General features: G+C 33.4%; 1 protein-coding gene across 1 annotated transcript in view; it reads left to right on the plus strand.

The window, feature by feature from the left end:
* Positions 1-12,788, plus strand: part of CCDC102B (coiled-coil domain containing 102B) — a 467,886-nt gene extending 455,098 nt beyond the window's left edge. The window contains exon 12 of the mRNA XM_063699290.1: positions 12,337-12,788. The gene's annotated coding sequence lies outside the window, so the exon portion shown is untranslated. The remainder of the gene's footprint in view (positions 1-12,336) is intronic.
* The last annotated feature ends 11,750 nt before the right edge of the window (positions 12,789-24,538 follow it).

Below are 24,538 nucleotides of genomic sequence, written 5' to 3' on the forward strand. Positions count from 1 at the left end.
TTTAAAGTGCTTAATGGGTATTTATGTAGCTTCTTTGGAGAAATCTCTTTTCATACCCTGAGCCACGGGGTTTGTTTCTGTTTTCATTTTGTCTTTGTATTATTCACTGGTAAGATTTCTTTATATATCCTTTATATGTGTCTCTTATCAGATACATGATTTGCAAGTACGTTCTCTCCTGTGAGTTTTCATTTTCTTGACAGTGTCCTTTCGAGCTCCTTGTAAAGAAAATCTAGAAACAAATTCTCTCAATTTTTTCTTTATATGGGGATGTCTAATTTCACCTTTATTTTTGAAAGATAGTTTGCTGGATACAGAGTTGTTGGTTGCTAGGTTTTTGTTCCTTTGAGCGCATAGAATGTTATTCCACACTCTTCTGGCCTTCATTAGTTCTGATGAGAAGTGAGCTGCTAATCATATGTGGTTCCTTTGTAAGTGGTGGGTTATTTTTCTCTTGCTACTTTGAATATTTTCTCTTTGACTTTCAGCTTTACTATGATATGTCTATTTTTGGATTTTTGCATTTATTCTCTAGTAATTTGCTGAGATTCCTAATTTGTAGATGGTTTTACAATAGTTTGGGAAGTTTCCAGGCATTATTTCATTTTTCTTTCTGCTTCTTTCTCTCACTTTTCCTTCTACTATTCCCATTAATGTCGGTGCACTTAATGGAGCCCCACATTTTTCTAAGATGATGTTAATTTTTCATTGTTCTCCTTTTTTTCTGTTCTTCATATTGCATAATGTCTATGTTCAGATTGGCTTATTCTTCATTCTGCCAGGTCAAATCTACTGTTAAATCTTCCAGTGAGTTTTTATTGCAGGTATTACACTTTCCAATGCCAGAAATTCCATTTGGTTCTTTCTATTTGATGTGACATTATCATACATTCCCTTATTTCTTTACTTATAGATTCCTTTATGTCTTTGAATGTATTTATAATGACTACTTTGAACTCTTTGTTAAGTCTGACATCTGGTTGCTTTCCAAGGCAATTTCTCTTGCCTGCTTTTTCCCCTCAGTGTATAGGCCATAATTTTCTGTTTCTTTTCACATCTCTTATTTGTTGTTGCTATTGTTGTAAAACGCTTGTTTTAGATATTGCATCGTAGCAATTCTAGGTACTGGCTACCTCACATCCAGGGCATATTACTGTTCTTTGCTTTATTACTGTTTTAGTAACTGGCTGAATTATTTTAGTAAAGTCTATGCCCGCTCTTCCACTTTCCAGAGTGAAGCTTCTCATGTTGCTCCTTGGGTTGTGGGGGGCAGCCTTGGTTATGCCCCCAGTCACCTTAGGATTACAGTTGTTTTGACAGAGCTTTCTTTGACTCTCTTTTTCTGACAACACCCACCTGTTATGATCCACCAGTCCCAGCTGATATGTCTATTGATTTCAACCATGCCATAGGTTACAAACTAATCTGATCAAATCCAGTCTATTTTGAAGAGACAGTTTCTAAGGTCAGCATTTGAAATTTGTCTTCACTAAATGAGGGCTGTTTCTAGCTGTCTCTTTTCTGTTTTTCTCTGGCAAACTTGTTGGCCTACATACAGTTTGGTGTCTACCTGCAAAGAATCTATCAATCTGCTTTAACTTGCCTTTCCCTCACAACTCCCATAATTTTTTAAGAGTACCCTTAGGCTTGAACTTTTGTAAACATTTGCAAATGAGGTCATACCTTTTCAGTGTGTTCTGATGCTTGCTTTCCCCCTGGGCAAAATCTCTGAACTATGGCTCTGGTGATGTGGGGCGTCGACCTGCTTCTCTCTGAGTGACATTTTTACTTTAGGAGCTAAAGACAGTGGATGGGGAAGCAGCAGCTTCAGGTTTGATTATCTCAGCACAGGAAACCCATCCCACAAGCCAGGACAAAAAGATTGTAGGCCAGAGTGTTCTCAAAAGTAACATGCCCAAGACTGAGCCTCTATCCCGCAAAGGGTTTGAGCTGAAAAAGGGAACCAGCACCTTTGATCCGCAATCACCAGAAGCTTAGCCTGAGCAACAGGGAGCTGAAGTATAAAGATAAATATAGGTGTCTTGCTCATCCTGGGATAATGGCACTCCCACTGAGTTCTTGGTTATACCAAACTAGAGGGAAGTTTCCATTTCATGACCTGTGAGAGAAGACAGAGCACAAATCTTGGTTCAAATACTACAGACTTTTCCATTTCTTACTGAGTTTTAGCAGATTTTCTTGTGCAAATATTCTTAATTTGCTGTGGGCCTTTATGGACATTTCCAGAGACTCCAAGTGGTTAGCTTTTTAAAAAGAATTTTCAGCCATTTTTCCAGAGTGTCTGTGAAGCTCCCTAAGCTGTTGTACTAAACCATATTTTTAAATGGGTATTTTTTTTCCAGAACATTGAAGATGTTTAAAAAAAGTTTTAAAAATTGAAAATATACTGAAATACTGAATATTGAAAAGTTGAAAGATTAAATATTGATATGTGAATAACCCTCATTGTGTAGTGATTAATACATACAGAGAGTAGCGGTTCTACAAATAGAATGTATCATAATTTTAGCTTCCCATATTTAATGGAAACAAATAAATCAATAATAATTTTTAAATGTATTTGCTTATTTTTACTTGAAGAACATCCTCTAAAATTTTGTGCCCAACATGGGTACTTTATTTGCCTCTATATAGTCTCACTCCTTCTCATGGAGGAAGAGCTGCTTTCTTTCTATCCTGGTCTCCATTGCTGTGTGCTAGTATGTCCAACCATTAATGTCCTGCCAAGTTGACCCTGCTGATGCTAAATAACTTCATTACCATGAGCCCAGAGGATGACTGTTCCAAAAACTGACTGATTTGCTGTTCTGCTCACTGTGTTTATGGCTGCTACACCATCTGCAGGCATAGGCAACACAAACCCCGACCCAGAGAGCTCATACATAGTGCCAGAATTAAAGTCTTTCCTTGTCAGTGAACATACCACCCATTCATCTTCACCCTATAGAAAATAAGCTCTCCTTCTCTTCCTCCATTCTCGGTTCTTCCACAAAAAGAACAACTTTAAAGAAAAATAAAAGTAGTATTTTCAACTGCATGTTCTCACTCATAAGAGAGAGGTAAACAATGGGTACATATGGACAGACAGAGTGTAGTCTCCAGTAATAGACATTGGAGACTCCAAAAGGTGGGAAGGTGGGAAAGGGTGAGGGTTGAAAAACTACCTATTGGGTACAGCGTTCACTATTCAGGTAATGGGTACATTGAAAGCCCAGGCTTCACAACTACACCATATATGCATGTAGGAAATTTGCACTTGTATCCCCTACAGAAAAAATAAAAGTTTTGAACTTAAAAAAAAAAGTATTTTTATTGAACTTCATGAAAAAATCCTACTTCAAGCTAGTAGATATGCATGTTTTCAATAGTCCTAACAAGCAATTAGACCTAAAGGATATTTATAGTCAGCATTTTTACTTAAATCCTAAAAACAGTAGTCAAATATTTACTTTTGTCATATTAGTTACAATGTAATTGAATTAACTCTTTCCTTCTATTATATTATTATCCTACTTTTTCTCGTCACTGTAACTTTCACTGTATACAATTTTATATAGAGAATTAACTTTCAAATTGCTTGTGAAAATGTATACTTGTATACTTGTCCACTAATATACACATCTTTTTTTCACTAATTTATTCATTGGTCAGTCTATTATTTAAGTACTCATATACCAGTCTTTGCACCTATTTTCTTTACTAATTATTATTTTCCTTCCAATTTCTTTAACTTGCAATAGTAAAATCGTATTTTACTGTTGGGAAGAAAATTAAATAAGATGTAAGTGATAATACAGTGAAACACAGTGAATGGTCAATAAAAGTTTACTGTCTTCTGAGTGTATATAACATGTAACTCCCTTTCATTTGGAATTTTGTTGTGGTTTATTCACCTACTGTGATTCTGCCTTGGTCATTGTTTATATTATCAGGAGCCTACTTATATTGATAAATTTATCTATTGAAACCACAGGTAAGATGTTGTATGCCATGGACAAATTTTGACCTTCATAATGTAGCTGGGTTAATGACGAGTTAATGAAAACCATTTATTTTGCCTACAATAAGCTGCTCAGCAGGAATTTTCTTATCTAATTAATAGCGACATGTTATATGAACTTCATCTGGCATTTTGCACCCAATTCAAGGCAATTTCAGAAATTAAGAATCCAAAATATATTTGAATAGATCTCTACCAGTAATTATAACAATTCTTAGTAAATAATATTGCATAAATAAACAGTACCTGATGATTTGTCAAGGTCAGTTCATTTTCCTTGTAGATAGTAAAAATAAGTTGAGAAATATTTCTTTAAGATTAGATATGAAAATACTTGTTTAAAATTTAAACCATGTTTTAGCTCTCAATGGTGCTCCTCGCAACATTTTAAATATTAATATTTAATTACTGATCTGTTTTCCAGGTAGACATACAAAATCTGTATTAATTTTTTTAACATATACACATTTTATTGGAGTTTTCTTCTAAAATTCAAAAATGAGAACATCATTTTTTCAAAGCCAAGTAACAGAAGAGCATATTACAAAGTCAATTTTGTGCATGCCTTTTTACATTTGTTTCTATGCTCATGTAAAACATACATGACTTGTGTAATTACACACATATGCTCTCGGTCTCATCTGTATTAAATTTTTTAAAACCACAGTCTCATCGATTTTTGCAAACTCATGTTAGTTTCCAGTTATTAAGGTGACAAAACCAAAGAAATTCACATAAAAACTAGATTTAGAGAATAAAATATTTTTTAAATTGTGGGTCGAGGAGTAGTCATTCTTTCAATAGAATTAGGTATGTTATATTGTCTTATGTTTCAATAATTTCTGCTCTTAAATTATTATTTCTTTATAACATTTGTATATTAATTTGTCATATTTTCAAATTTTTCATGATGGATGATTATTTTATTCATTTGCAGATTTTCTTTTTTCTTAATAAAAGCATGAAAGTCTGTAAATTTCCCTTTAAGTATACTTTTAGCTATATTTTGTAAGTTTTGAAATGTAGCATTTTAAATATTACCTAGTATATAAATAATTTCTAAATACTTTTGAATGATTCCATTTGTTTTTACATTTCCCCTTTCTACTATCTTGACAGTTATAAATCCTTTCCTATTTTTAGTAATTACTAAAAGATTACTATATACATTTTGAGCTAAATGAAAATATGGAAAGGATTTATTATTTCACCACTTTAAGGATGATGATAGAATGATATTAGAACAATTTATATCCATCATCTTCCTTTCAGTTATATGGCTGCATATTACTGTTATTACTGTTTTCTCTAGTCAACGGTAATTTGGCGCACCAATTCAGTTGCTCTTCATTCCCTCTGTGTGTCTTAGATTCCATACGGTATAATTTTCTATATGTCCAAAATATTCTTTTTAGTCTTTCCCTAATATAAAAATACTGATGGTGAACTTTCTATTTTCTCTCAAACAGCCTTCAGTTCACCTTTATTATAAAAACTACTTTTATTTGAAATTATTTTCCAGTTTTCTGGTTTCATTATGAAAATAGCTCTTAAACCCAGTATTGCTCTTATGAAGGTAAAATTTATCTTTCTATGGATGGTTTTAATATTTTATTATATTTTAGAAGGTTTAAATATTTCATCCAGCTGTGGTTTACTTTATATTTATTATTTAGTTAATATGTAGCTTCATTTTGTATTTCGACAGTCTCTGGAAATTCTCCACCATTATGTTTTCAAATATTGTTTCAAATCTGCTCTTTCTTCTCTTTCTTCCTGGGACTCCATTTGCATTCATATTAAACCTTTCCATCACATCTCCTGGGCTTCAAATTATTTTCTATATTATTTTTTCTTTTGGCTCTTTGTGGTGGAGGGCAGACAGATTCTCTGAACTATCTTCTAGCTCACTAATTTTCTATTTACAATTGTTTTCTATTTAGATTCGTTATTGTGTCTTGAATGTTTGGTTATTACATTATGGTGTGGCAGAATTTCTACTTGGTACTTTAAGAAACCTTCAAGTTCTCTGCCTAACCTCCTCATCTTCTCTATTTACTAAATAATTCAGCATAGTTACTTTAAAGTTTGTGTCTCATTTCCTATTGTCACATTTTTATTTTCTATCTATCTTTCTCTATCGTTTCTCTAGGGTGCATTCTTGTTCCCTTGTCTTCTTGTATACATGATTATTTAATTGATTTATAGGTATTGCTTAAGAAAAACTGTCGGAAAACAAAATTGAGGTCCTAAGTGACATTGCACTCCATATTAGATGCTAGAGACTCTAGTAACCCTAAATCAGCTTAATCTACATAAGAATTGAGAAGATATTAATTTGGGTTTAAGCTTTATTTTTATCTTTGAATATAAAGTGTATCTCCTATAGACAGCATATAGTCAGATATTGTTTTGTTTTATCTATACTAACAAAATCTGCCTTTGATCTGATTGTTAAATCAATACCCATTTAACATTGTTATTGATATAGTTGGATGTGCACCTCCTGGTTCAGTTTATATTTTGTGTATATCTCCTGTCCTCTATATTCTTCTGGTCTGGGGAACTCCACATGCCACCATTTTGGAAGACATTTCCTAGAATATTATTTTTAATGTTAGGAACAAAAACATATTTTAAAAAGCATCCAATTTGATAGAACTTGTGCACTTTTTCAAACAAATATTCATGTGTTCATTATGTTTCTAGATTTAGCCCAATATGATATACACATTTCTAACAGCTTGATATCAAATATTGTATTTGCTGCCATCCCTTATAAACATTGTGTTCATAAAGCTACAGAATGTAGTCCTATCATTTAAAAAGAAAAAGAAAAGTCTGCACTCCCGAGCTACAGAGATGAGTTATTTTTTCAATTAGTTTCACTTCTTGTTTTAACTCTGATTAACTGGTTTGTCCATTTATATTTTTAAAATTTAATATTAACATGATTTATCTGTAAAATGCTTTAAGTGAATATATACCCAAAGTAAGTGATCCTGAGTAAATAAATTGAAAATCCAGAATTATAAGGAGCAGATATTGTTAATAGTTTTTCACCTTTAAAATTTCCTTAACTGCAATGTGGCACAAAAAAAGTTCTTCGGAGTGTTGGAAAGGTGGTGGTGGTTTTACAACTGTCAAAATTCAACGAATCCCAACTTTATTGTATGCATATCAATAATTCTGACTTTTTGCAGTTGCATTCTAATGGCCCGCTTTAATGAAATAGCAGTTAATATGAATGGAGGGCTGTGATGAATATGCCATCTTATAATCATCACAACAAATTTGTGAAACCAAGTTTATTAATATTCCCCTTTAAAATATAAGGAAAAGGTACCCTAGGGAAGCTAGGTGATTTGCCCATAGTCACAGAGCTAATAAGTGGTAGAACAGCAAGTGAAAAACAAGTTACGATGATTATTCAAAAATCTACACATTTAACGATGTTTTTCTGCCTCTCCTTAAACTCCTAGGCACCTCAGTTCGAATATATTGAGGTTTGTAAAGTAGATTTGCTGGTTAAATATAGTTTGTTTATACTTAATAACTATATTTTAATATAAAATACATCGTGAGAACATACAACCAGGACATCCCTGATAATCCATTATTTACAATGATCCTAAGCTGCTCTAATAATTCACCAATAATTGCACAATGGATATTCTCACAGGCGATGCAGAAAGCTCAGGCTAATGATTCTCCATGTGAAGTTGTGGACAATTGGCCTCAGATTCTTCCAAAATATGTTTTAAAGATTTGTGGGATTCCCCCACTAGATCTATTAAAAGAGATTATCAGAAAGTAGGACCTAGGAATTTACACTTTAAAAGCTACTACAGGTGATTCATAAACACACTGAAATTAAACTGTCCCCTCTGTTACCTAGTTATGTTCTTTGATGTGGTGTGCCACATACCACTCTAGAAAAACAATTGTTTTTAAATCCCCCAGGGAGCTAAGAAGTGTCTTGGATTGTTGCAATGAGGTGAGTAGTGAGTACTGCTATCATCTGTCTCTACCATTTCTAAATTTATTTTCTGGTCAATAAGTTGTAAACTAGCTTCTCAAAAGAGCTGTAAGAATATAGTAAAATATGAATGCTGTTTTCATCAGCATGGGTTTTATTATACTTTTTATTTCAATTATTTCAATAATAATAAACAGAATATGAGCTAAATGAAAATAAATAGGTCCTTTAAGAAGGGGCTAAAACAATGTTTCTAGGGTAGATTTTTGTCTCTTATCAAACCATAAAAATTGACTCCATTGCACTCGGAATAAACTTCAACTGTTTCCTCAGCTTCTATATGCTCCAGATTCACTTAGCTTTCAGCATCAAAGTTTATAGAATATGACAAAATGATTATGCTCCACTTGAAATTGCTTCATGAGAAAATAACATCTTCAGAAAATGGAGCAAATCTACAGAGGCAATGTCCATAGAAGAGAGCAAAATGAACAACACTGCGATTGTTTAGCATGAAAACGATATTTAAAAAGCCAAGGATAAAAGTTGGAAGGAACAGCATTAGACAGAATTTAGTTTTAGGGGTAAGAAAGCACAGGCCAGTGAATGGTAAGAATATGATAGTCTGTCTCTCTGGGGGATCGTGTTTGGGATAATAGCAAAAAAAACAAAAACAAGAAACAAACAAACAAAAAACATTCTTGCATCTGCATTGCCTTCAAAAGTTTCTAAGGAACAAGCTCAAGCAGGCTTATGGAATAATTTTCTGAAGAAGTTGACTCTGAATCTATTTTGACTGTGCCTAAAGAGTGGTCTTAATGCAATTGACCAAGAAGGCATCAAAATCAACTATTTTGTAGGATGTGCATAATATTTTGAAAAGACAAGCAGCTCTTGTGGATCAGAATTTGGTTTTTAAAAAGCCTGTTTTGATCTCCCAGAGAGAGGTAACACATCTGAGGTTATCACAGCACTGGCTCAGAAACTCAATTAGTAAAGCTTTACTCTAAAAATCAACTTAGAAGAAATGAACTTTTATCCATGGCACATTTCAAACAAATAGTATTGACCCTCTTTAATTTCCCTTAGATGTTTCATTTTTCCCTTGAATGCATTTTTTAAAATTTCAACTAAATTTCAAATCCAAACAACTTCAAAATGACAACGTTTATATTCAAACCAAAGTTTGTTTCAAACCACTTATACAATGAATTTTAACTTTGATTTAGAATTTGAAAACTATATTTAGAGAAAATGTATTAAAATAAGTATAGAAAAGTACTTAGACATATATAATACTTAGATTTTATAACTGTCATATTTTTAAATAGAAAGTCAACAAGATATATTGGGTTTATGATCTGAATAGGATACCAAAGACTGGAAAATAAAAAGTAAATATTGGCCAATAACATAAACTGATTTTTGCTTTGTTTTACATTATTACCTAAATTAGAATCTTAATATCCGTCTTACAATGAATTAGCCACAGGATTGTATTATTAATTTCATCTTCTGAGAAAGAACATAAATAAAACATAATTCATTTTAATCATCTTTTACCTTCCCATATGCTTTAAAAATTAAAAAAGAGAACAAACTTCTATTTTAACCTTCTTGGCTTAGTGTTTCAATTCCATGACAAAATACAAATATATGAAAGTGGGTTAATTTATTTAGATTTTTTAAATTAGCATTGGCTCTAACCTTTGCATTTCTTTGTTGACATTAATGCAGCTTATTCAATCAAAAGCTACATAAATTTCATATCTTCACTACATTTATCAATTATACTTTTTTCCAGGTCGCTAACCTCTCCCCAAATTTTTGTTCACTAAATTACCTTGATTGAAGTGATGGTTAAATTTCTCTATGGTATTTCCTAAGGTTATGCAACTGATTTTCACATCATCTATGAAACTCACATAATCATCTATTAGACGACTTATCAGGAATCTGTTCTAACAAATACACACAAACACACATATGAACACACACACATTGACCTACACATGCACATACACAATGTGCCACAGGCTTTGAAATATTATACATAGGTCTTTAGAGACAGAAGTAGTTAGTATTAAAAAAAATGGGGAAGAAATTTCCTACTAAAAATATAGTTAAAACATAAACAAGCAAAGAACAGTGTTCCAACACACAGTTCAAACACAGCAAAAACTAGTACAAACACAAAATTCCCATAGTTATAAGAAATTGACACTAAAAAGAAGGCATATTTTAAATAACTTTATCAGGAATTCTTATATCTTAGTCTGTTTTTTGCTGTTGTAACAAAATGTCTCGGAGTAGACAATCTATAAAAAGCAGAAATTTATCTCTCACAGTTCTGGAGGCTGAGAGTCCAAGATCAAAGTGCCAGCAGTTTCAATGTTTGTGAGGTCTACACTTTCTGCTTCCAAGATGGCACTTTACTGCTGCATCCTTCCAAGAAAAGGAATGCTGTGTCCTCATCGTGGTGGAAAGAATGGAAGAGCAAGAGGGGACAAACCTTGTGTCCCCTCACATAGCAGAGCAGAAGAGAGCAAACCCACTCCTTCTAGTCCTTTTATAAGGGCCCTAACGCCATCCACGAGGGCTCTGCTCACATGACTTAATCACCTCCCAAAAATCCCACCTTTTAACACTAATTGGTGATTTTGGAGGGGACATCACCAGCCAAACCCTAACACCACATAAAAGCATGTTTAAGATTTGTTTCTGATGACTGAGACAGTTTGCATCTCAATATTACAATTGTTCTACCTGATTTAACTTAGAGACCTTGGGTCTTTAGCTACTAAAACATTGAATAATTACCAATCTTTCCTGAAGGAGCTTATTTTTGAAGCAGCCAATAATGTCAAACTTTTCTCACTCTCTACTTGTCTCAATTTTTCCCAATGTTTTACAATATTAATTATAATCATAATCCCCTCCCAAAAAAAAGCAGGCTAAAAGTAAAGTGTTGGATGAATAAAAGTAGCACATACATTATTTTAGAAGGTTTCTACAAATTGTACCATACTCTAGGTAATTAGAAGTGGGAGCAGGTTTCAGGGGGAAGAACCCCAGCAGTAGGCTAAATTCCATGGTATGAGGTGATGCCTATGATTACAGAAATCTTGGGAGTGAAGTTAGAAAAGGATGTCATAAACAAGATGCAAATACTACTTATCACAAGGGGAAATGGTAAATTGAACGGCATTAAAAATAGTAACTTCTTATCAAGAGGCATCACTAAAAGATTGAAAGGACACACTACAGATGAGAACATATTTTCAATACACATGTGTAATAGAAGACTCATAATGAACTGTCAGAAATCAGTAAGTAAACGTCAAGCAAGATAATAACACTGGAAAATATCATATAAACATACATTTCATAAAAGAAGATACCCACATTTCTGATACCATAAGAAAAGTGTGATATGGTTTGGCTGTGTCCTCACCCAAATCTGTTTTGAACCGTAGTTCCCATAATCCCCCGTGTTGTGGAAGCGACTGGGTCGGAGGTGGTTGAATCATGGGGGCGGTTACCTCCACGCTGTTCTCATGATAGTAAGTTCTCACGAGATCTGATGGTTTTATAAGGGTCTTCCCCTGACCCCCACTTCGTACTGCATTTTTTCTTGTTGCCGTCATGTGAAGAAGAAAGTGTCTGCTTCCCCTTCTGCCATGATTGTAAGCTTCCTGAGGCATCCCCTGCAATGCTAATTTGTGAGTCAATTAAACCTCTTTCCTTAATAAATTACCCAGTCTCGGGTATGTCTTTATTAGCAGCATGAGAATGGACTAATAAAAGTTGTTAAAATTCTTTAGTCATTTTCTAAAGCTCAAAATATTCATTTCTTATGATTCTGTAAATTGACTCCTAGATACATAGCCAAATGAAAAGAAATCTACCAAAAGCGACATATAATTCAAATGTCCATCATGGGAAAAATTAATTGATAAATAATATACAATGAAATTTCATACTGTAATAAGAATACAGAATATATAAGTATGCCTACATGCAGCATTGCCTTATAACAATAGTCTTAAGTTAAAAAAAAAAGCCAGAGTATACATTGTAACATTCCATTTAGATAAGTTCAAAAATAGTCAAAATTATCTATGACACTTAAAGTCGGGTATTTGCTATTCAGGGGTTGATGACTAGAAAGGGGCAGAGAGAAAGGTTTAGAAGGCTTTACCAATGATATCATTTTTTATTCCCTTGCTATGTTTATGAGTGTCTTTACTCAATGAAAATTCTTTAAGTTTCACACCTATGATATGTGCAAATTTTAAGGATATGTTATACTATAAGGTTTTTTTTTTATTTTTAGGGAATGAGGTTAAGAAAAGATACAATCATAGTCAAAAAGAAGTGCTGATGATTAAGAATGCAAATGGCCGGGCACGGTGACTCACGTCTGTAATCCCAGCACTTTCGGAGGCCGAGGCAGGCGGAACACGAGGTCAGGAGATCCAGACCATCCTGGCTAACACGGTGAAACCCCGTCTCTACTAAAAATACAAAAATTAGCCGGGCGTGGTGGCGGGCGCCTGTAGTCCCAGCTACTCGGGAGGCTGAGGCAGGAGAATGGCGTGAACCTGGAAGACGCAGCTTGCAGTGAGCCGAGATCGCACCACTGCACTCCAGCCTGGGCGACAGAGCGAGACTCCGTCTCAAAAAAAACCAAAAAACAAAAACCAAAAAAACACAAACAAACAAAAAAAACAGGAATGCAAGTAATTTGTTGATGGATTTTATGTTAATTGAGTTTTTAAAAAGTTTAAAACACAAAATAAAAACAAGTTTAAAAATGATTTCAGTGGTGTAATACTATTAGCAGTATCTACGAAATTATTATCAATAGATGTGGAAAATAATTTCATATGACAATACAGTTGTCTGAGATATCATAAAATATTTTTTAGTCATTCTTACTTCCAAATTATGGTAGTTGACCCAGTGCTAAATCCATGTAATTTAAGATATTAAAAATGATACATATAAATAATATTCTACCATAAATTTTCTCATCTCTTGATCATTCTATTTAGACATAATGAATGTTCTTTAGAATACTACACATTTAATGTTTTATAGTATCTCAGACTTCAAATGGCCATTAAAAGGTTAATAATTTCTGAGCTTGTTTAATTAACAGATGATCTCTTTCATTTCTACTTCTCTGTCTGTTCTACTTCTTTTAAGTAAGCAGACAATAAACCAGGCTTTTTAAAAGAGAAATATAGTCCTATTTTTCATGTGATGACCAAAAAAAGGAAGCCCCAGATTTTTTATTTTAATTTTTCCACCCAGATATGATTCAGTTCTTCCACAATAAGGCGCATGGGTTATAGAATATGCCACGAATGGGATTATCTGGCCTCATGTGTAACCCTAAAGGGAGTCTCAAGGGTCCACTCTGTGTGGATAACAATTCCAATGCCTCGGACAGCTGCCCTTCTTGCAATTCTGTTTGTCTGTGTCTTCTCACTACAGCCCGCATCATACCATCACCATCACCACACAAATGGCTTCTATTCCTCAAGACAGAGGCTGCTTCTCACCATTCTTCAAGAGGTTCTTACATTTAGTTAGTGTGTGCAAATTTCTCTTTGGCTCAGCTACTCCTAAAACCCCTTTAGAAGAGAGACTGTAATCACTGTATAGCCTACTAATTAATCTTACATTTGGCAGGTTCACCTTAAAGCAAAACAAAACAAAATAAAAACCTCAAGTTAGCTGGTTTTGCTGATGAGGCCAGATTTTATCTATGATTTATTGCTTATTTAAAAACAAATCATACTGATTTGTCACTATGGTTTCTACCTCTCTTTGCCAAATCATAAGTGGAAATATTCCAATACACTAGCTAAATCTTTTCCTTTCTCATATTTTAAGATGGTATGTTCTTGGAGAATTATAAAATCTATCCATCAAATAAGTGTATTATGGAAGAGGATAAGTATTGGAAAATATATCCAAAGCTCCACTCTGGAATCACCAATAAGTCATTTATTCAAAAAGTAATGTTTAGTCAACCATTGAAATAGCTTAAGGAGCTTGTGATATGGCAGTGAATTACACTACATATAAATCAGACTCAAGTCTTCAAACTTTCATCACTTCTGATCCTTATGTGAAATAGGAACAGTTGTTATATTTACCCTCACTGCCTCCCACTGTTCCAGCTTCATGGGTGTGCAGCCTGTTCAGTCAGTCACAGAGGGGCCTGCACTTAGGGTCCCACTTGAGTTTAATGCTATGTTGTTGCCATCTTGAAATCCTTCATGGTTTTTGAACAAGGGTCGTGAATTCTTTTCTGTTTCCTAAAAATTGTTGCAGCCAGTCCTGCTCCCTCCTTATAATGGATTTATAATTAAAGGTAAATTGAGTGAGGAGTGTGAATATTTGTAGATCAGGTGCTATGTATGTGTTTAAAATGGTATGTTTTTAAAAAAATTCCACATTGCCTCATGTTTCAAAGCAAATTTCTGAGTCTTTTTTAAATCTCTTTGCTGCTTTTATCTCTTTTGAGGGACTCAGAATTTGTGTCTTTATTGTGTTTCCATTTATACCTTTTATCATAAACAACACATTTTCACTTTTTTATATGATTCCTGGCTCTATGTTGATATTCACTAGAGAAGGAAGACATTACCACAGAAAGAAGTATATATTTGCAAGTGCAACAAGTGTTAAAGAGAGGTTGTTTGTTTTTCAGCAAGTAGACTCCTGGATTAAATAGTACTAATCAAAGATCAGCAACGTTTCCAACTTCTGCCAGGCCTACCTCATCAAGTTTTATAACTCTTCTAGCATTGCAAGTCAAAATATAACACAGTGTTCTGAAAACACTCTCACAGGCACTCCCAGAAACAATGTTTTACCAGCCATTTAGGCATCGTGACATTTAATTGAGTGACACCTAATATTAACCACCACATCATGTGATCCAAAAATCTCACTTATTTCTCTTTAACCAAAAGAGTTGAAAATGTGTGTCCACACAAAAACCTGTGCACAGATGCTTATAACAGCTTTCTTTATAATGGCCAAAACCTTAAAGCAACCAAGATATCCTTCAGTAGATGAATGGATAAGTTATGTTACATGCAGACAATGGACTATTATTCAGCATTCAAGAGAAGTGACTTAACAAGCTACAAAAAGACACGGAGGATATTTAAATGCACATTGCTAATTGAAAGAAGCCAATGTGAAAAGATTACACACTGTGTAAAATCAACTATATGACCTTCTGGAAAAGGCAAAATTATGAAAACAGGAAAAGGATCAGTGGTTGCCAAGGCTTGGGGTTAGGGATAGAGATGTGTAGGTGGAACACAGAGGATTTTAAGGGCAATGAGACTACTCTCTATGATACTATAATGGAGGGTACATGTTTTTATACATTTGTCCAAATCCATAGAATATACACCACCAAGAATGAACCCTAAGGTAAACTGTGGACTTTGGGTGATTATGATGTGTCAATGTAGGTTCATCAAATGCAGGAACTGTACCACTCTGGTGAAGGACACTGATAGTGGAGAGGCTGTGCATTTGTGAAGGTGGAGGATATACAGCAAATCTCTGTACCTTCCTATGTACTTCAGTTTTGCCATGAATCTAAACTTCTGTAAAAAAAAAAAAAAAAAAAAAAAGTCTTTAAAACCAAACCAAACAGAAAGAAAACCTTCTGAGAAGATTCTAAAGAGAAACCAGGGTGAAGAATGACACATTCTATTTACAGGTTTATATAGATCACCCTTTCTTCCCCACTCCCTCTCCTTACCATCCTCTATCCTTTCTTACCTCTCTCTTTCCCCGTTCATCTAGAAGTAGATATCTTATTTTTATGTATTAATGGTACCTATAATGTGATTTTCATCTTTTAAAAAATATTAAATTTATACCTGTGAATATCTTGTCGGGGAATGTGTGTATGAAGGGACTGGCATTGTGAGAGTGCCTTTTATGGGACATTGGGAGATAGAAAAATAGATTAATTTAGGAAAATTCTCCATAAGATCATATAGGCTTACAGTTAGAGTCGTAGAAATGCAGAAGCCTAATAAAAGATAGTTACAGGTATGTGGGGTTATTCTTCCCACTTCTAATCCATCTGCTTTTAAATTCTAGAAGTGGTGTTATTCATTCTCTGCCACCTTTACTAAATAGCTTACCTGACCTAGTTTGTGGTAAAGAGTAAGATAGTTTTCAGTGCAGTTAGAAGGTGGCCCCTGGTGACTACTTGCAGTGTATATAGAGAGATCATCACCCAGAGAGATGACAAATTGGCTGAATAAGTGTCCATGATCTGTAAAGGACATTGCACTTCAGTTTGAAAGACATTGCGCAACCTCTGTAGCCCTTTTCAATTTCTTATGCTGTAATTCTACCACAAAGCAGGCAGCAACTAACCCACCACTTAAGTGTCCACAGCTATCCCAGCTATCCACTATGATAACCATCTATTGAAAAGGCCATGCTATCTTTATTTGAAAATAGCAAAAGGAGAAACATATATAGAATCTAGCCCTGAGTTCAGACAGTTGTATGATCTTGAGTTTCCTTGTTCATTGCCTCTCTTTGAATAAGGATTTCTGTATGGAAAGCATGCAATATTCAAGTGGGTGGAATTTTGCCTGTAACTCTGCCCATTTGACTTCCAACCTACAGATTAGTAGAAAGAGGTGATACAAAATGTATTTCCTGACAGGTAATTAGGTATTACCAAATAGGAACTGGAGTTTAAAAAAATTAGAATAGCATGAGCAACCTTTTGGCAGAGAAGTATTTGCAATGAATCTGAGCACATCAGAGTAAAGATGCCGATTTTAGGAGCGTACTAGTGAAGGTAACTGTGAGCCCTCACATCCAAGGTCATCCCCTCATGCATCTAAGCCATCAGTACTATATTTTGATATTTTCTGTGTATATTCTTTTCTTAGGTTTCCTATAACAAAGTGTAATAAACTCAGTGGCTTATAACAATGGACATTTATTCTTTCAAAATTCTGGATCCTAAAAGTCCAAAATCAAGATGTCAAGATTATGCTCCTTCTGAAACCTCTTAGGAGGAAGGTCTTTGCCTGCCTCTTTAATCTTCTGGTAACTTCAGGTGTTAACTGCAAATTGTGTTTTCACATGGCTGTCTTCCCTCTGTGTCTGTGTCTTTTCTTCTTTTCTTATGAGGACAGCAGTCACATTGGATTAGAGCCTGTCTAATTCAGTATGACCTCATCTAATCCTGAGTACATCTACAAAGACCCTATTTCTAAATGGGATCACATTTACATGTATCAGAGATTAGAGCTTCAGCTTATCTTTTTGCAAGACATAACCCATAACACTGTGTATTTGTTCTGTCTACTTAGTACTTATGAAAAATAAGACCTTGTGTCAGAATAGTCAATAATAAAATAAATTGGTAATAAAATATCCCTTAAATTCTCAAGTCCCTTCTTTTGGCCCATTGTCTTAAATACCGCAGTCCGGGAGTTAAACCTGCTATGAATTTCAAGATGTTGTGGGAGGTTGAGGTAAAAACTGTATTTAAAAATCATAAAGCAACTTTAGAGTCGGACATTAGCACATTTTCCTGGCATGTAAAAACTGAGTAAAATATTCAACAGAAAACAGTAGCTCTCATAAGAAGTTATCTTTGTCAGAATAACCATGAAGCAATAGCATTTGCACCAATCTGGATGGAATTGAAGACTATTACTCTAAGTGAAGTAACTTGGGAATGGAAAATCAAATATCCACTCATAAATTAGAGCTAAGTTATGAGGACAAAAAGTCATAAGAATGATACAGAGGACTTTGGGGACTCTGGGGAAAGTGTGGGAGGGGGTGAGGGATAAAAGACTACACATTGGGTACAATGTACACTGCTCAGGTGATGGGTACACCAAAATCTCAGAAATCACCACTAAAAAACTTGTTCATGTAAGCGAATACCACTGGTTCCCTCAAAAACCTATTGAAATTTAAAAAAAAAAAAAACTGTAGGTTTATTTCAAGAAAGACTGTGGCTTCAAATACATTGGGAATGGATAAAATTCCATCTTCTTTTTCAGCCCGGGTCTCCAAACTCCCGTCAAATCCATTACTCAGCAAATATTAATATTTTATGAAAAAATTGGCTGTCCTTCTTGAGCTCCCATGGAGTCCAGTAAGCCACACCATCCTACATGACAGTCAGAAGCTGTAATAATTGCTTTCTTTAGCGGATTCCTTAAGACTATAGCAAGACTGATGCTGTATGCCCAAGAGTAAAACAGTCATATCTGATCTACATTGACCTAGGACAATTCCTTATGTCTTTTTAAAAAGTCAGACTTTCATAATTAATCTTTCTTTCCCTGCCTATTGGAGAAAGTGTCTACTACCTTCGACATAACAATCAAAAGCAGAAATTTACATTTTATTCTATCCTCTAAAAACTACAATTCACTTATATTAAATATGTGTTTCCAACAATGTAAAGTAGAAATTTTACATCTAGTCACTTATATTAGGTATTTATCCTAATGCTATCCCTCCCCTAGTCCCCCACCCTCCGACAGGCCCCAGTGTGTGATGTTCCCCTCCCTGTGTCCATGTGTTCTCATTGTTCAACCCCCACTTATGAGTGAGAACATGCAGTGTTTGGTTTTCTGCTCCTGTGTTAGTTTGATGAGAACAATGGTTTCCAGCTTCATCCATGTCCCTGCAAAGGACACGAACTCATCCTTTTTATGGCTGCATAGTATTCCGTGGTGTATATATGCCAGATTTTCTTTATCCAATCTATCATCGATGGACATTTGAGTTGGTTCCAAGTCTTTGCTATTGTGAATAGTGCCACAAAAAACGTACATGTGCATGTGTCTTTGTAGTAGAATGATTTATAATCTTTTGGGTATATACCCAGTAATGGGATTACTGGGTCAAATGGTATTTCTAGTTCTAGATCCTTGAGGAATTGCCACACTGTCTTCCACAATGGTTGAACTGATTTACACTCCCACCAACAGTGTAAAAGCATTTCTGTTTCTCCACATCCTCTCCAGCATCTGCTGTTTCCTGACTTTTTAATGATCGCCATTCTAACTGGCATGAGATGGTATCTCGTTGTTTTGCTTTGCATTTCTCTAATGACCAGTGATGATGAGTTTTTGATAGGTTTGTTGGCTGCATAAGTGTCTTCTTTTGAGAAGTGTCTATTCATATCCTTTTACCACTTTTTGATGGTGGTGTTTATTTTCTTGTAAATTCGTGTAAGTTCTTTGTAGGTTATGGATATTAGCCCTTTGTCAGATGGAAAAATTGCAAATTTTTTCTCCCATTCTGTAGGTTGCCTGTTCACTCTGATGATAGTTTCTTTTGCTGTGCAGAAACTCTTTAGTTTAATTAGATCCCATTTGTCAATTTTGACTTTTGTTACCGTTGTTTTTGATGTTTTAGACATGAAGTCCTTGCCCATGCCTATGTCCTGAATGGTATTGCCCAGGTTTTTTTCTAGGGTTTTTATGGTTTTAGGTCTTACATTTAAGTCTTTTTCATTTTACATATTAGTGTTGAAGATTGTCGTTTTAAGAAGTTTCAAAATAATGGAAATTTCCTACGTACAATATTAAGGGTTTTTAATTTTTTAATTAATTTGGTTTAGAAATTCAAGAGAAAAAGTAAAATGAATCAGCATTCATGCAATAAATGTGATTGCTTTTTAAAATTAAGTGAAAATAGAAAGGTTTTATAAATGTGTGCTCAGTTTTCTCGATAGCAATTAAACTACAGTAATACATGAAGTAATTAAAGTTTCAGTCATAGTTTTTGTTCCTTTACCTTTCTTCTACAGAAAGTAACAAACTATTCACATTGTTCAACAATAACCTACAAACGTGAAGAGCTTTTTTTAAATAAAATTATTAGAAAATCTAACCTCTGGATTTGTCTCAAGTACTTAATAAATATTTTCAAAAGTTAGTATCAATGAAGTTCTATGTGTTTTATTGCCAATATTTATATTTTTATGCAAACAATGACAGCAATAAAGAAGGCTAAAATATAATAATGAAGCACCACATAAAAACCTTTAAGAGGTTTTACACAATTGATATAGGAGATCACATTATTACTTCCTAGGTAAAATGTAAATAATTAAGTTCTACCATATTAAATAATTTATTTCACTTCAATATTATTTCTAATGTTTTGCTGAAAATAAATTATTTAAGAATCTTATGTTAAAGAAAGACTCTTCAGTTTACTGAAGAAAATTACATGAAAATCTTAAAGCTCAGTAGGAAAATTGAAAATGAAAACATTGTATAACATCTTCCTCTGTTGCTATGCTTCGTAGGAGATAACTTTTCCTGGTCGCTGCTTCTCCAGCATGATGTTATTCATGAAGCTCAATATGCAAAATAAAAGGATTAAAGGGATTCTATTGAAAAAATAATAATTCTAAAATTTTCTATAAGGATTTATTAGTTTGTAAGTACTTTAGTTTCCAATATTTTTATTTTCAGAAACGTAGGTTTCATAAATTAGATTTTGAAAGAAAAATATAAATAACTTATCTCAAATACTGTGCACATGTGAGTTTTAAAACTATGCATGTTTTAATCTATAGGCAAACTATATATCTATGATTTAAAAGCATATATTATTTATATGAAACATATATGCTTATAAACTACAGATATAATTTGAAATATATATTTGTGTATATAGTTTTAACATAGCTTCCCTAAGTTTGACATAATCTGACACCTGAATTTCTAATGACTTCATATTTAATCAATTCAACAATTTGTCGTATATATAATTTGAGTTGCCTAAATATTTGTTATTCCCATTAATAACACTGCTATTCTTCGAGGCAACTCATGTAAGAAATCTCAGTCACCTTTCACTGACTTTTCTTCCAGAATTCCCATGATAAATCAATCATAGGCAATACTTACTAGTTTGTTTTTAGGTGGATAGGGGTTCAAAAGAATGATGTATTTAAACAGAATTTCTTGCTTTGTATTTCAACTTGATAAAAGCAATTTGAAACCTATGAAATATGAAAAAACTATTGAGGCAACCAACCAAATTCCACAACCTGGGATTAACATTTTATCATCTCACTTCTAGAAATTTTAGAAAAAGTAAATCATTATGGAGTAAACCAATCTCCTTTTGAATTAACACTCCCAATATCTTCTCCCATCTTCACTCTCCAGCGACTATTGCTCTAGTGAGTCTATATCATTACACTTTATTATAGTATTCACAATTTAAAATTTTTTTAAATGTATGCAAATTCCACTATTCTACAAGATAATTTTGAAATTCAAAATACTCATTAAATTATATTTTTAAAAGAGTCCTCATTATATAAGTATAAAATTATAATTTATTAGCTATGTGTATGTATATACATGTATATTTGTGGGTTTGTATACATATATAAAATTCATTTAACCTACATAAGACAAAATCACTTATTCTATAACTATTCTCCAATTGATGTCTCTGTTTCCCTTTTTTTTTCCTCTACTACAAAAAATGCCCAAATGAACAATCTTGAGGTCCTTTTGCTCACATGTGAGAGCTTTCCTGGATAATATAGCTAGGAGAAATGGTAATTATTTTAACAACATAAAATACATACAAATGATTTTGTAATGAATATGACAGACGTGGGCCAATGAAAAGATTAGATTCTTATGATAGAAGTATAGATAATTATTTTCTTCAAAGTAGTCTTTAATTATATTAATATTACCTTCTTGGTAACTAATAATAAAAGTGAACAATTAAAATACATAATCTATATATAGGCACATAGCCGACCATATAAAGACAGAATTTTTCAACCATTCCAGGAACTCAGGGTTGCCGTATGATTAAGTGTTGGGCAACAGGATGTGAGCAGAAGTCATACGTTCCAGGTGCAGCTGTTGGCTTTCAAACAGAAGGACCTGAACTCCCTTGGTCTCTTTCTCTTTCCCCTGGGAAATGGAAAGACTTGAGGTATCTACAATGAGCTCATAGATAGGAGGGTATGAAAAAGGTGGAGTTTTCTACAAGGCTGGGTCTACTTATATCAAACCGTTATATTAGAAAACCCCAAAACTTTCATTTTTTTTGTCTATTTCACTACTTTGCCTGACATCTTTGTTACAACATCCTAACCTACACTACTCCTGATATAAACATTCCAACACAAACTTTCAAAGACTTGCATTTCAATATGAAAGCCAGTTCAAAGTGAGTGTCTTTCTCAAAATGAGGCTTGCAATATGTTATGTTTCACTTACTGAAGAAAGGACAGGCACTCGAGTCTCCTCATGGTCCATATCTAAGTTGAACTTGTCCTTTTTTACTTCACACACCATCGAGTCTGCATCTGCCACAAGAGTCACTGAATTCTGACCCTCTTGGCTGATATACAGCCAATCAAGAATCAGAAAACAGTTCACTTGTTTTATTTAACAGGGAATGTTTTCTGATTTTGTTTATTCAATATGGGTTTTGTTGCTATTATTTCCCTCACAGAGCACTGTCTATTATATAATTTCAGCCCTACCTTTTTCTGTTGATATGCCAAAGCATATTCTCATATTGATCTTCATACACAAAGCAGAAATATGGAATTCATGATACCTTAATTTCCTATTATAAATCAGTTCATTCAGCACAAATGGGCATGAGTAACATCCGCCATGTACAATGAATGTGAGAAACGCTTCTAGTTTATTTGTAAGGAAGTAGACACCAAATATTCAGAGAAGACTTCTAAGGATGCAGATGTTTTAACACTAGGGCTATATCACTAAGCTTATTGATATATCTTAGGATTTTAATTTGTCTAATCCATTTACTCATTTTAATAAAATCATTATTATTAGAATTAATTTTAATGATAAATTCTCAATCATTTTGAATAAATCGTTCTTATTCAAATATCAGCTCAGCAGTAATGACATTCCTGACTGTCCCACTTACAATCAAATTCTGTAGAACATTATAGCCTCCTATCTGGCTTTACTTTTATTCATGGTACTTACATGATTAATATCATTTTAAATATATATACATTTGTTTCTTAACCAACTAGAATACAAGCTCCCTCCCACCAGAGATGTAATATGAGCTCCATGAAGTCAGAAAGATGATAATGATTGCTGTGCCCACAGTAACTGAAACAGCTCCTTGGTTATAAAAGCTACCAGATAAATATATTCTAACAGGACTAATGAACTTTCTGGGTTATTTTATATCAACCTTTTTAGTCTTTTAGGTTAAAAAACATAGCATTCTTTGCTCTGCCTATGGAAGGTGAGGAGAGTGAGAAGAAAGATTCTGTTTGTTATGCTGAGAGAAATTATTTATTCAGTCAGGATATTCAAATATTAGCAACACAAAAACATATAGTAGAATATCCAAATGGTATGGGTATTCTATTATGATGTACAATATTTTTTAAACTCTTGAATAATTAGTTAAATAAGAAATGGCAAAAGAAGAAACACAAGAAAGTACAATGAATAGGAAATATTAGCAGAAGTGAAATAAAAATGTGTCATAACGTGATAGAATTGATATTCTATTAAAGAATATTTAAAGATTATTTTTAAAAAGCAAAATACAGCTATATTCTTTGTATAAGAATCACTCTTAAAAAAATATTTGAGGAAGCCCAACTAGAAGAAATGAGCAAGAATAGATCAAACACTTAGAGAAAGCAAGAAAGCAAGAGAGTGAGAAAGAAAGGAAAGGAAAGGAGAAAAGAGAAAAGAGAGAAGGAAGGAAGGAAGGAATGAAGGAAGGAAGGAAAGAAGATAAAGTGGCAATAGTGGCAATATGAATATCAGATTATATGAAATTTAAAGTCAAAAATATTAAAGTCAAAAACAGTGTAAAGTATATTTTATAATGGAAAAAGATAGGATATTTTACAACTTAAAGATCAAAGGAAAATCTTTAGTATTTCATAAAGATAAGAGGACAATATTAATGTAAACAGAGAGAAAATTACAAACCTTTATATATTCAGCACAGGTGGATACACAAAAATAAAACCTTTTATAAATAAAGGAAATGTGATTAATCTAATACTACTGACAGGATTTATGACATCTTCCTCAGATAAATAGAAAAAACTAATAACCAAAAATTTTAAGATTTGAATAACAAAAATATCTCATATGCTATCATCAATTGACAAAAAAAATTCATTATTTCATATACTCATGGAACATTCACAAAGACAAACCATGTATTAGGCCACCACATAAAGCTAAATAATTTTTAAAAGTACAAATTACCTTTGGCTACTCTCTTGGTCCCAAATGCAACAAAAAGATACTTAGCACAAACACCTTTTTTTCCCACATTGTCTTGTCTTACCTGCCTAAGGATTCTTTATCTTTATTTGAAATCATATAAATGCCAGTCATCTTTAAACATCTTCTTCATTAAATAGGAAATCAAAATTAAAATTATCATTCTGTGTAAATGAATAAAAATTGGGGCATAATTAAAAC

Source organism: Gorilla gorilla, chromosome 17 (assembly GCF_029281585.2).
Source record: "Gorilla gorilla gorilla isolate KB3781 chromosome 17, NHGRI_mGorGor1-v2.1_pri, whole genome shotgun sequence".
Classification (NCBI taxonomy): Eukaryota; Metazoa; Chordata; class Mammalia; order Primates; family Hominidae; genus Gorilla; species Gorilla gorilla.